General features: G+C 38.7%; 1 protein-coding gene across 3 annotated transcripts in view; it reads left to right on the top strand.

Annotated features, from left to right (window-relative positions):
• Positions 1 to 15,039, top strand: part of KCNJ3 (potassium inwardly rectifying channel subfamily J member 3) — a 298,653-nt gene that overhangs the window by 183,943 nt on the left and 99,671 nt on the right. The gene's annotated exons all lie outside the window — the stretch shown is intronic.

Raw genomic sequence — 15,039 nt, forward strand, 5'->3', positions numbered from 1 at the left:
CCCTGACCCTTTGGTGATTCACCAGCACAGATTGTGACGCCCTCACAATGTCCCATTCACATCCCTGGGACTCTGCAGGGACATAAAGGTCTGCACTTGTGGCTCACGCTAGGCATAGTAAATTTCTTACATGGATAAAATTTTCCCCTCCATGTATACAAAATGACAGTGTAAATTGTTCTACTCTTAACTTCTATTTTACACGGGGGAAATGTCTTTCAAAAATATATCAATTAATGAAATATTGCAAAAATATATGTTTTAATTTCATTCCTATTCAAACAATTTTTATCAAAGCATTCCAAACCTTCACTGTATTGACTAACAGAAGACTTCTATAGTACTATTAGTCATACACATGCTACCAGTACTGTTATAAACTTTTTTGTGGCTTTTGCTGCTATTGATAGTTCAAAACTATTGATTAAGTTGAAATCTCTGGCTTTGGAACTCTTATTTGGAATAATTTGCCTTACTTGTTTGGGAAATAAGAATTTGTTTAAGGAATCGGACAAAATTATCAGTTGATTGCAATTATGAGAAGAATTCCTCAATGCTCTGTACTATTCTTTTATTTGTCATTGTCCTTATAAATATATGTACTGTAAGTAGTCAGCTATTCATCCATGTGTGGAGGACAAAGTAGCCTTACTTTAACTGATATTTTGATAATATTCAGAATCTGTGTAGGAACAAGTACTTTCAAACAGAAAAAAGTTTCAGTGTTTAGCTCTTACTGGACATTAGCATCACAGCGGCTTCCTGAGGGCTTTTGTTGGTTACATTTAAAGATCTGAGGCACCAGCTAATTATTAAAAAGCACTTAAAATTAGGGCTGTCAAGCGATTGAAAAAAATTTATTGCGCGATTCATCATTGCTGTTAAACAATAATAGAATACCATTTATTTAAATATTTTTGGATGTTGTATACATTTTCAAATATATTGATTTCAATTACAACACAGACTACAAAGTGTACAGTGCTCACTTTATATTTATGTTTGATAAATATCTGCACTATAAAAAACAAAAGAAATAGTATTTTTCAATTCACTTATTAGAAGTACTGTAGTGCAATCTCGTTATCATGAAACTTGAACATACAAATGTAGAATTATGTAAAAAAAATAGAACAATGTAAAAGTTTAGAGCCTACAAGTCCACTCAGTCCTACTTCAGCCAATTGCTCAGACAAACAAGTGTGTTTACATTTGCAGGAGATAATGCTGCCCACTTCTTGTTTACAGTGTTGCCTGAAAGTGAGAACAGGCATTCACATGGCACTGTTGTAACCGGTGTTGCAAGATATTTATGTGCCAGATGCCATAAAGATTCACATGTCCCTTCATGCTTCAACCACCATTCCATGTGTCCATGCTGATGATGGGTTCTGCTTGATAACAACCCAAAGCAGTGTGGACCGACACATGTTGATTTTCATTATCCGAGTCAGATGCCACCAGCAGAAGGTTGATTTTCTTTTTTGAGGTTTGGATTCTGTAGTTTCCGCATCAGAGTGTTGCTCTTTTAAGGCTTCTGAAAGCATGCCCCACACCTCATCCCTCTCAGATTTTGGACGACACTTCAGATTCTTAAACCTTGGGTCAAGTGTTGTAGCTATTATTAGAAATCTCACATTGGTACCTTCTTTGCATTTTGTCAAATCTGCTTTGAAAGTGTACTTAAAACAAACGTGCTGGGTCACCATCCGAGACTGCTATAACATGAAATATATGACAGAATGTGGGTAAAACACACCAGGAGATATACAATTTTCCGCCAAGGAGTTCAGTCACAAATTTAATTAATGCATTATTTTTTTAATGGACATCATCAGCATGGAAGCATGTCCTCTGCAATGGTGGCCAAAGCATGACGGGGCATACAAATGTTTAGCACATCCGGCACGTAAATACCTTGCAATGCCAGCTACAAAAGTGCCATGTGAACACCTGTTCTCTTGTTCAGGTGACATAAATAAGAAGCAGGCAGTAGTATCTTCCATAACTTGTTTGTCTTAGTGATTGGCTGAACAAGAAGTAGGACTGAGTGGATTTGTAAGCTCTAAAATTTTACACTGTTTTATTTTTGAGAGCAGTTATGTAACAACAAAAAAATCTACATTTGTAAGTTACACTTTCACGATAAAGAGATTGCACTACTGTACTTATAAGAGGTGAACTGAAAAATACTATTTCTTGTTTATCATTTTTACAGTTGCAAATATTTGTAATAAAATCAGAACATAAGTGAGCATTGCATGCTTTGTATTCTGTGTTGTAATAGCAATAAATATATTTGAAAATGTAGAAAAACATGCAAAAATATTGAATAAATTTCAATTGGTATTCTATTGTTTAACAGTGAAATTAATCATGATTACATTTTTTTAGTTAATTGCATGAGTTAACTCTAATTAATCGACAGCCCTACTTAAAATATAAATTCACATTTAAACTGGTTTCTTTACCAAAAAGTTTTTTTCCTTTCTCATTCACTGATTTGTTATTTAATGAACTCTGAGATCGTTAGATATCATATTGCTTGTGGCTTCAGTTTCAAAGAAAGGTGGTCTCTCTGGATCAGCTTCCTAACTTGGACTTTGCAACACAGTGTGATCAGTTGTCCTTTTGGGTCTGTGGTTACGTCACAAGGTACTTTTATTTTGCTCCATCCAATGGAACGGAAATAGCAATCCTATAAATATGGGTTGCCACTGTGGAGAAAGGCAAACTGGTAGCTGTAGTAGGCCTGTGTTGTTAGAGTATTATAGCTCCTTCCTACCCAGCTTGAAAAATGGAGTTTGATATATTCCTTGGAATGGTAAGTGAATTGAAACTCTGCCTAAGGGGATGTTTACATGGGTTGAACCTCAATACAATAGATATATTTCTGTTAATCTCAGTTCCTTGATACAGACCCTTACAGCTGACTGATCTTAAGAATCAATCTTCAGTTATTGTTTTGGGAGAGGGCATTGTCTCTGTCACAGGATGGGTGATCCCTTTAAGGGGAGATGGACCTCAATCGACCTCTGAGAAACTTACCACATCTCCCCAGGTGGGGAGAATGAGTAGTAATGAATAAGGCTACGTTTATGTCACAGAGGTCATGGAAGTCACAGAATCCATTTTCTCTTTGGGAAAAGTGGTCACTCTGCAGCTCCCAGCTGGGTGCAGCTTCCAGCTGCCATGGGCAGAGGGGGAACCCCACAGCTCCCAACCACCATGGTGGTGTGGGGAAACCATAGAGCCACAGCAGCAGCAAAAGTCACAGACAGGTCATAGCTTATATGAACTTTTGTTTATTGCCCATGACCTGTCCGGATTTTCTACACTGCTTCAGAATTTCTCTTGCAATATTAAACCCAAAGAAGGGGTGAGGTTGTGGAAGACTTTTAGATTGTGTTGGTTTGCGACAGTTTTGGTTATGGATATTAGTTTAAATTTTATATGAATTTTATTTAACTCTGTATATGTGCTCAGATAGGCAATGTTGTGTATTTGACCTGAGTGGTTAACCAATATTGGTGGCTTTGTAGAGTTATTTCTGACAGGATGAGCTATTGGGGAGACAAGGAATCAGGAAAATTTTTGATGTAATCTTTGTTGTTTACAAAAAATGCACATGAAGTCCTGTTTCCCTGAACCCCATAGAAACATATAAACAGCAGGCATTTTCCTTGCTCAGACATCCCTAAAGCTGCCACTCCAGTGACCTCTGTGCCCAAGAAGCTCTGTCTCTCTGCTTCCTTGAAGGGTCATGCTCACAACTACATCTCTTGTCATTTTGCCTACAATTAGTATCCTAGCCCCAGTTAATCTAATCAACCTGGGTTAGCCCTACTTAAGCCATGCAATTTAGTCCCTCAGGTAATGAAGCTGTTTAACTAAAGGGGTTTCATTGCTCGTTCAGTTGAGTTTGAGAGTGCCTGGCACACCCGTTGGCTTTAACATGGTCGGTATAGTCTTTGTTTCAGCATAACAGGCATATTTTAAGTAAATAGAAATATTAAAACACAGAATACTCTCTGCATGATATATTGTTGTTTCCTGTGCATAGCAAAGAGAAATTCTGAAGTAGTGTAGAGTATTGCCTGATATGGTTTATTTGCAGCTCAAATGTGTATAAGTAACACAACTGTGAAACGGTATGCTTACTCCCTGTGACTTTAGAAAGGAAAAAGTCTATTCTAAACAACCGCTGAGTTGCAAATGTTATTTAATCTCTCTTGCGTCTGTAGACGTATAAAAAGAATATCTGAATTTCTGTCAGTGGAGGACATTATTTTAAAATAATGCAAAAAAAATTTAACCTATATTTTGAAACAAAACATTTTGAAAAAAAATCACATCTTTCGATGACAGAATATCCTGGGCCAGTGATAGAAGTAGGCCACACAATCCTCACAGTTCTACTGTTGGTTGTGATAGAAGAAAATTTTAAAAGACTGTAAATGGCATGGCTGTTTCACACTAAATAGTTTGTCCAGTGTGCAGACTACTTTACTGAGGAATTTGTTTTGCTTATTATTTTGAGGGACAATAAAGATAACACAGGCATATGCAAATTTTCAGTTAGCTATTTGTTATGTACTGATAAATTTTAGCTATACATTCTAGAGTAATTTATGCAAGATTGACTACTAATTGCAATATTCAGGCTACATGTCTTCACATATATGACTTGAAGAAAATCTAAAGGGCATATTGCAACAAGCATATTAACAATGGACAAAGAACTTTGTAGGTCAAATTCTCCTTATAAATTCTTGTGTGCGCGCTACTTCAATGGAATTCAAAGGGATTTGTACGTATGGTTCAGAGAACAGTTAACCCTCCTGAAATGAGAGGTAGCACTTCTATGTGACTCCACATCCTTAGTGACTGATTTTCTCTTGTTGATTTCAGTGGGAACAGGACTATGCCTAGGTGTGTAATTAACATAAAGCTATGTATATGTGACAATGGAACACAGAAAGATAAAGAGATTATTGCGGATATGCATTTGGCGCTCATCACCATAGTGTCTGAGCACCTGTTTTGTATCTGGGTGAATCTTAAATGGTTGTAACATGCTGACAGTTGGAGCCTTCAGGAAGCACTCATTGACTTGTCCACCTCGCAGTGGGTGGGTGGGGGTAGAGAGAAGAGAAGAGATTACCAAAAATGAATTTGTGATACTGGACTTTGATGGGTATTTTAACACAGTCTTATAATTTAATTGGTAAAGTAAACTGAACTAATTTCGTTATAATGTAAAAAATTGCATTTATACTGTTCCCTTAGGCAACAATTAAAAATGTTTACTAGTCTATAACTATAAAAAATGACCTCAAACATGATTAAACCAAGACCACTTAAAACTGTTCTGTTTTATTAGAGGCTATTTGTTCATAAACAGATATTTCCTTGTGATATTATATTATCTGTCCTCATGCTAACCTGATTGCACACTGTTGTTATTAACATACTTTTCCTTACAATAGGTATAAACCAAGTTTTATCCTAGTTTAGAAAGCAGCAAAACTGAATTGAGATAAATGATTTAGCTGGGCTTTTTCATTACCCTACATGTAAAGATAGAGCTGTATGTGATGTAGAATCAATGGCAATAAATATTCAAACAGTGTGATATGTTTTATGATCAAGGTATCTGCACTCTTTAAAGCTGTGAGCCGCAGAACCTTGCAGGGTATTGTATTCCTGTTGCATCAAGTTGTCCATAAACTATTAGAGCCTTTTCTCATTAGGAGTGAAGTTCACCTCTGTGCAGTAGGCCAGCACAAGGCCTACTGAACATACATTAGTCCCATGTAAGAGAGACTTAAATGATACATAGGGCATGTGCCAGCTCTCAGCACAGGGATGATGTTCCTCCTCTCAGTATAAAACCACTTCAGGTCTAGCGATCTGTTCTCACACAGTGAACCCCCATACATTTACAGGAACCCAATGACATGATTTCTTTGGCCAAGATTTCTGCACATTGGTGACTCTTAACACTTTGCATGAGGGAACAGATTCAAACATTTTGTACTATCAAAGAAGATAGCTATTAAAGCTAGTTTACAAAATGTATTATTTGACCATCTTTTCACATTTGAATACCGGTTGCTTTTGATTCTCTATTACGTATGATAATTGCTTTCCTTGTCCAGTAGGATAGTGTCCAAATGGCCTGGGGGACATCAAAAGTTTCAGATATCCAGGCATTCCGATGAACAGCACTGATTAACTAATGTAGGGCTACATGAGGGATGCACTGATGGATTCAGATAACGAGGATTTTCAGATAAAAGAATTTGGGATAACTGGAATTATACTATATTTACCTAAGTTACATCTGGCCACTTTATGTACTGGTATAAGACTTTGTCACATCATGTAAGCAACTGAACAGAGTGGGCACATATAATAGAACAAAAGAAACCATTGAGAAGACTCTTTATGCCATCTCACCACAGCTTTCTTTAAAGCCATCTGGCTGTAAAATGTAGCTCCCGGAAATTCTGAAAAACAATGCATTTGGTTATAATTGGGTCACTTAAATATTTCAGTTAAAATGTTCTTTTTAGTTACTCAGTTACAGTCCTGAGTGATTGCAGCCGCAGATACTTAAGGGGAAAATTCACTAATGAACTTTTAGCCCATAATTCTTCAGCATCCATCAGTAGCTATAGTCCAATCAAGTTGGTAAAACTTTTTCCTTAGTCATAGGCAATAAACATTGGTTAATTGTAGCCTAAAGCAATGAAAGAAATATCATTTTTTTCCAAGTGTTGCAAAACAGATTACTTTAAGCAATTAGATTAAAGGCATGCTTGCCAAGATACCTATCAGATGACAGTCTTACATATTCTTTTATCATAGTCTTTCTGCCAGTACAAATCAGTGAATACTGCACGTAGTCTTTTAGCTCTCTGCTTATCTGCAGGTCAGTTTGCTACCTGTGAACTGTCTCCTGTGAGAAGATAGAACTCCCTCATAGTTATGTGGATTACTTTCATGCAGGAACTTTTACTTTGGGTTTTTATTTAAAAACAAATAAAAATTAAGCTAGCCAGTAAACAACAAATTCAGAACCACAAACATCAGTTGATTTCTCTCTGTCCCTTAGGACACTGTCTGCTCTGAACCACTCTGTATGTGAAGCTTGGTTCAGTTTCTCTCACATGCAAACCCTTAATTTGTTTTCAGTGTTTCACGTTTTAAAAAAAAAAGTGAGGATTTTTCTGCTCTTCTGTTGAGGTTTATGAAGTTATTTTCAACAGAAGAGAAGAGGCCTACATATGCCTAAACCAGGGAAAGGCGTCAACACATTCCTCAAACCTCTGGCAGGCGGATCCCAAAAGGGGACAGGACCATTGTCCTATCTTTTCCTCACCCTCTTTGGCATGGCAGCATCTGTCTCTTTAGTAGTTTCTAGAGACAGATGTGTTGCTGATTTGCATTACTCCAACAGTGACACCCAACCAATGACACCCAACCAGGTAGCTGGACACCTACTTAAAGTGGCCAGAGCGCCTTTGGAAAAACAGGTGCGAAGACAAGTGAGGAATGAATGGTGTATGTTTAAACTTGTACACCAGATCAGAAGCTGCCCAGAACCATTCACTGTAAGAGAGCTGGAACAGACACTGGGTAGCATCAAGTGTGGAACCGCTGTGGGCTATGACAACATATTTCCAGAATTCCTGAAAAACCTTAGGCCCCGTGCTCGGCTTTGGCTTGTGAAATTCTTCACCAGAGTCATCAGTGAAGGCAGGCTACCGAAGATATGGCACACCGCATTGGCCTCCTAAAGCCTGGAAAGGACCCAAGTCGAGCATCAAGCTATCATCCCATACTATTGCTGTCAGTGTGCTTCAAGGCAGTGGAACAGCACGTATTACCCGACGCGGAGAGAATTTTGAGCCTTGACCAAGTTGGCTTTCGCCGAGGACATAGTACATGTGACCATTTGTTGAAAATGACTTCCAGAGAAACTTGAAAACAGGCGCTGTTTTCATTAATCTAACAGCGGCATATGATGTGGTATGGCACACTGGCCTGCTCATGAAGGTATCACGGGTCCTGCTACCTTGGGTCACAGGCATCGTTGAACTGTTCGTCTGCAATAGGCAGTTAGAATCCATATGGGGGAGAAGACAAGTGCTTGGAGACAGAGCAATGGATTACCCCAGCGCTCTGTGCTTTCTCCAACCTTGTTCAACCTTTACATCAATGACCTGCCAATAACAGAGTCACAAAAGTTCATTTACGCAGACAACATCTATTGCAGTACCGAGGCCCGGACATTTAATCAGCTTGATGCCATCTTAAACTGGGACATGATAAAGTTAGTTGACTACCTTAGAGGTTTTTAAGGTCCTTCCTTAGAGGTTTTTAAGGTCAGGCTTGACAAAGCCCTGGCTGGGATGATTTAACTGGGAATTGGTCCTGCTTCGAGCAGGGGGTTGGACTAGATGACCTTCTGGGGTCCCTTCCAACCCTGATATTCTATGATTCTATGACTACTGTAAGACTTGGCGCCTCCAGCCAAGCATCATAAAAACAGTCTCCAGTTTGTTCCATCTTCATTATGCCAGCACAACCCAAGAACTGAATGTTTATCTGAATCGTCAGAAGGTGAAGCATGAAGTAGAACCAGTCTATCTATAAGGTGTGACCTTAGACTGCACACTGAGTTACCATGGCCACCTGAAGAAAACATCAGCTAAAGTTAAGACGTGTAACAATCTTCTTAGCAAACTGGCAGGTTTGACATGGGGTGCCCATGCTTCAACTTTGCGAACATCAGCTCTTGCTACCTCGTATTTGGCGGCAGAGTACTGCGTACCAATGTGGAGTCGATTGGCACACATCAAACTTGTGGATACGCAGTTACATGCTGCCATGCGTATTGTCTCCATCACCCTGTGTCTGACTCCACTCCCATGGCTTCCAGTTCTGAGCGATATTGCTCCTCCTCATGTCAGACACGAGGTTGCCACTGGCAAGTTACTAGAGAAAGTATGTGCCAACTGAAGCCTGCCACTGTACAATGACCTTTTTAAACCACCAGCTGCACGTTTGCCATCACATCGGCCATTATGGTCTCATCCGCAATGCCAGGTTGTTAGGGTGGAAACACTCTGGCGAGCGGAATGGATGTCTGTTATAATCCCCAACCAGTCCCTCGTTGCCGACCCCACAATCTGCCCGCCTGGTTTTGACCTGCCCTATCGCCAATGGTCCCTATTGAACAGGTTCTGGACCAGACAAAGTCTCTGTGCAGCCAACCAGTATCACTGGGACTTTTGTGACAGCCCTTTGTGCAGCTGTGGTGCAATACAGACGATGACGCACATTGTCGCTGAATGCCTGCTGACTGGGTTCAGCGGTGGCCTAGAAGAACTGAAGATGCCAACACTTGGTTAGATGACTATGCACACGCTAAATAAAATAAATACGTAAATTACTCCAGCATGTCAGTTAGGACTTATCGACACTTAGAAGGCTGCCAAGGTGCAGCTGCACCAATGCAGCTGTGTTGCGTTAGTGCTTCAGTGGAGATGCTACCTACACCGATGGGAGGGCTTCTGTCGCTGGCATAGGTACTCCATCTTGCTGAGAGGCAGTAGCTATGTCAATGGGAGATGCCCTCCCATCAACCTAGTGCTGTCTACACTAGGAGTTAGGGGTATAACTATGTCATTCAGGGATTAGTAATATTGACATAATTGCTAGTGTAGGCCAAGCCTGAGTTAGGCTTGTATAGATGACTCATTTTTAATGACACACAAACTTGTGTGTTTGTAATTTACGAGTTGGTGACTCACAAAAGCTCCATACAAGTCCTCTTCCAAAAATAATGCTGTAATATCTGTGCTGTTTCTAGTCATCAGTGTACACTAGACAGTAACCCTTGAGCTGTTCCTACTTTGCATCTCACTAAGGTGTCTCTTTCATAGTGAATTACATATAATTTTAACTGCATCATCAAAGCCCACAGTTTGGGTTTGTTGTCAATTATCTCTTTTGTAAAGAGATATTTACATTTTATGTAATTTGTTAACTACACTAAACAAAAGGTCAACAGAGCTAAACAACCATGATGTTTACAGTAATCATAGATCTAATTTCCAGTGCTGCTGTATTCATTTTCCATATATTGCTGACAAACACCCATCTACTAATGAGTTCCCTAGCTAACATGAGATAAAAAGAAGCTGAAGATGAAGGTCCTGTTGGTCGGATTGTTCTTTGGCTGTGCCTCCATAGATAATGAACAACTGCAGAATAAAGGACACAGATGGGCCACGTATTCAACATAATTAACACTCTAAAATGTGTTTCGCGATCTGTTGTGTGATGTGATTCTTTCCCATGGTAAATTCATAATAAAAATTGAAAAGCCCTGGGATAAAAAGAAAGCAGGTCATCAATCTAATTTATATACATGAGACATAATTAGAAAGAAAATCACTGTGTATAAATAATATATCTTACCTGAGTGGAAGATGTTTATGGTTGAAGATTTGTTGTGCAGCAGGACTTAGATATCATGCTTTCTTTTTCCTCATTTTAATAAAAAGCTGAAATGACCATGAAAAGAACTAAAACAAAACTGGCAGAATAATACTAGTATGATGCACTGAAGCATACCTGTTTGCATTATTATAATTAATTTGAAAATGAAAGATATGTTTCCAGGAAAGACTGTTAATCAGCAAAACGGGGTGGATTTGGTAAGGCTTTGTCAAAGATTATATTCTGACAATAGTGTGTGTGTTTTTTTTAACCTTTCAAAGCCTTCATTTAACTTTATTTCTCATTTTTGAGTGTTGTCCTTTGTTGCTGTCTAAAACAAGGACGTTTGCTCATGTATGTGTATCTTACCCAAAACTAGCCATTCCTACTGTTTGTAATAATAGTGTAAAATTGCAATTAACAGAGTTGCAAAATATGTTGGTAGATTTAGAATGTAATTATGTTCACAGATTACTGCAAATAAAAAAAAAAGTCAAATCAAACCACCATGGGAATCAGTTGCAATGACTGATATGAAAATGTAGTTGTTGAATATATAGACTGTTCCTTACACTCAATTCTCCTTATTTCTCCTAAATCTCCTGATTAAAACTGTATTGTGGTTGAAAACTGATTTTTATTTCAAATTTTCAGGTATGTGAATTGGGATGATGTCAGGAATTGGGTTGACATTAGCAGCAAAAAATGAGAGGAGGAACCCCATTTTTAAACACTTGATTATAACAGGAGCCAATACAAACATTTTGAGATTAGCAAAAGCTCAGTACATAAAAGTGGATTACCATATAGTACTGTACAGTGCATAAAAGTGAATATTACAAAACAACATTTAGCCATTGTTGAACAGATAACTATTTTCCCCATCTTTCTGGGTCCCAGAAAATTCTTTGCTTTACTATGCCCAGCCCCCTGGTATACAGCCTGGAACTGTGGGGCCACTGTGCCCCTTATCTCTCCAGCCTAGGCTGTGTCTCTCACAATGCTTTGCTAGTGACAAGCAACAAACTCCTCCAGTTGCTGTTATCACGTGGCCACTGGCATACAGAGACACAGCCAACAAAGTTGTATGAATGCTCTTTAAGCCACTCATGAACTGTACAGAAGGAAATGCGAGCAAATTCCTCACAGTTCCCAGCCTTGCACCCCAGAGATATACTTTCTTACACTGTTCAAGACCGTCTCTTGAACAATGCAAGCTCATTAGTTTGCTGCTTCACAGTGGAATGCACCAGCCTTTGTAATCTGAGCAAATTCCCCAAGAATTTTAGACAAACTCACTGGTAGAGATAAAACATTAAAATAAGTTTACTGACTACAGAAAGATAGATTATAAGTGGTCATAAGTGTTAGGCATAAAGATCAGCGATGGTTACATAAGAAATAAAAAGTAAACACACATTCTACATCCTAAACTTTATTAGACTCATTAAGCTTCTCTCACCCCACTGGATGTTGCAGGCAGGTTACTGTTCTTAATACACAGGCTGAATTCCCTTTGCAGCTTGGGACCAATCTCATGAGTTCAAGATCTCTGTCTTCCTAGTGTTCTTGTTGCCTTCAGAGTAGATGGGGCAGGTGATCTCATGATGCCACTGTCCTCTATTTTGTACTCTCAATTCATGTATCTGGAAAAATACTGGCCCAGGCATGTCCTGGTGGGATTTGGTGAGTCAGAGTTGAGCAATCCCCATGGTGTGGTGCTTGCATAACTGTCTCTTATTGAATTGTAAATCTCTTGTTCACAGTTCCCCTGCTGGTCAATGGCTGATAATGGTTGTTTAACACCCACCTGGGTATAGGTCACCTCCTTTGTAGCCATTGGTGAGCTAGATGTGGGCATCTCCTAAACTCACAACATATTTCAATAATAACCATATAGCAAAATCTCATAACTCCATATATAATGATGATCTGCATTTTTTTCCACAGAACAATGAGTTTCAGCAGATCATGCCTTTTACTGATACCTTACAAGGCATTCTTTGTACAAAATATAACCATACACTAGTATTGGGGTTACAGGGTGCTATTTTGAGGTACCCTATGTCATGTTTACAAATAAACATTTAATATGTATGGGCTGACTGAATTGTGGCTAGTTTTCTTCCATGAACATATAAGTGGCCATGCCCTTTAGCAGCCTTGAGTCAATTTTGCATCTTTTAGTTTTTGCCATGCTTCTCTTTTTATATTTCCTCTAACTGGTTTTCCATGTTTGGGATCTCTTTTGGCTCATACGCGGTCTTTGTTATAAAACATGCAGCTGCTAATAATTCTCTACTTCTGTGCAAAAGCAGATGGAATGGAACAAATTCATGCTAGAATACTGTGGCTTTGACCATTCTCATGCTCCAGGTACAGGGCACCAGTTGAGATACCAAATGGACAGTGGTAACCCAGAAAAGGGACTGGAGAACCAGTTCCAGGAGTGATTCCCCTTCTGTTATAGCCCTACACAGCCCTTCCTCCTAGTTGCTCACTATTTCACACTTCTGTGAGGCCACAGAGAGAAGGAAATTGCAAAATACATAGTGGAGAGTTGAAACACAATCTATTAGTATGGGTTGTTTGGATTTTGTAGTTGGATGAGCAGGGCAGGTACATCAAGTATTCGGTGATAGCAGTGTTTGAAATTAAGCGAATATTAGAGCAAGTTCTGCAAAACGGATTATTTTTATGAATAATCTGGCTAAATATACATTTCAAAAGTGTGCAGGTTCCTGCTACTCGTGTGAGAGTGAGAGTGAGAATATAAATTCTGTGGAAAAAGACTAAGAATTTGCAAGTTTTGGGAGGGTTGTTTAACTTTCTTTTTAAAAAATTTCGATGTCTAACAACATTATATATCATGTGGGATATGCCAATACATCAAAATATGTTCTAAAATATTACAGATATAAAACTTCTTTAAGAAAAATATGTTTTTTATCATTTGTATGTGCAGTTAGTAGAATTTACATATGCAGAACCCATTACCTATGTGGGCATATGATCGTGCCGATATACTCTTGCAAGTGACACACAAAGGGGAACATGTTAAAAATATGGCCTGTAAAATGCTACAGAGAAATAGTAACAACAATACTTGGCATTTATTTAGCATATATCATATCTTCAAGGTGCTTACAAATATGAATTGATTAATCATCACATCTAGTAGTTAACGTAAGCATTTTTAGGCAATGTATTATCTTCATTTTACCTGTGGGGGATTTAAGACTAAGGGCGATTAAATGACCTGCCACATTCTATGTCAGTGCAAAACCTGGGAGTTCTTGGCTCCCAAAGAAGGTAATGTTCCTTGGATAGCAAGATGACTAATCTGTGTCTAGTTCTGCATTGCAGATGGTCTGCTCCCTGAAAATATAAACAAAGCCTCTTTTATGCTGAGATAGGAATAAACAAGAACTTTTAAGCCCTCAAGATTTGGTACTATTCATTTAAACCCCGAAGACGCAGCTAAACATTAATGTAACAATATTAGTCACTTTCTAATTTCTAATCTAAATAACTGGTCATTAAACTACATTAATGTTATCTACAAATTTGGAAACAGAACTGTCACCACATAAACAATCATTGTAACTGAAGTACACTGCTTTGAGGTCAATATAAAGCAATAATACAGGAATGATTGGCAGCATGAGTGGTTCCCCTCCCCCCCCCAGCATTTTTCTTTAAACCTTTAATATCTATGTCTCCATTACTAGTCGTGACCCACACTCTGAGTGCTATTGGCCCCTCTGGTAGCTGGTATTTGTGGGACAACGACACTGTTTAGTGCAGTTTGTTCTTTTGGTTAGTGTCCACTGCTGGGGAAGCTACATACTTCAGTTACAGAGATCGAAACAGAAATGAGCAAAAACAACTAAGAACAAAACTCAGTGAACTGTTAAACAAAATAAATGGGTCTTGTATTGTGCCTGAATTGCCTGCTAGATGGGTTGCCAAATTTAAATACATAACCTAATTGGAAGAGAGAGAAGAAGCAATCTGCTCATTCCACACTGCTATACCCATTCCCAAAGGAGCTATGGGATTGCTGCATGCCTGTGTATGGGTAGCCCTATTACAGCTGTACTTAACTCCTGATAACAACCACATTTACTTTACTGATATAAAGCCCAGATATCTGGGGTCTATAAAGGCCTGGGTTATGAATTAAGCACTATAGGCCTAGGGCCCAACATTGAGGAGTCATGTGATAATATCAGAATTTATGGTTTAATTTTTGATAGCCCTCATTGTTGCAAAGAAAACTTAAAAATGTGAACCAAGAATATGCAGACAGCCAGAAACAATAGCGCTGACAGGTTTGAACTGGCATCTCAAAGGGATGTTAACTGTGCTGGGATGCCCAGGTCAAGGGACAGGAGTATGTAAAAGGAGCATGCAATCAGAAATAAAAAATTGCCTATCTCAACTATCAAGTTTTGATGGAGAAAAATAAATAAATAGTTATTCTGTGAGCTCTCAGCAACCAATTTCTAGGTTTCAGAGCTC

The sequence above is a fragment of the Caretta caretta genome, chromosome 11 (genome assembly GCF_965140235.1).
Source record: "Caretta caretta isolate rCarCar2 chromosome 11, rCarCar1.hap1, whole genome shotgun sequence".
Classification (NCBI taxonomy): domain Eukaryota; kingdom Metazoa; phylum Chordata; order Testudines; family Cheloniidae; genus Caretta; species Caretta caretta.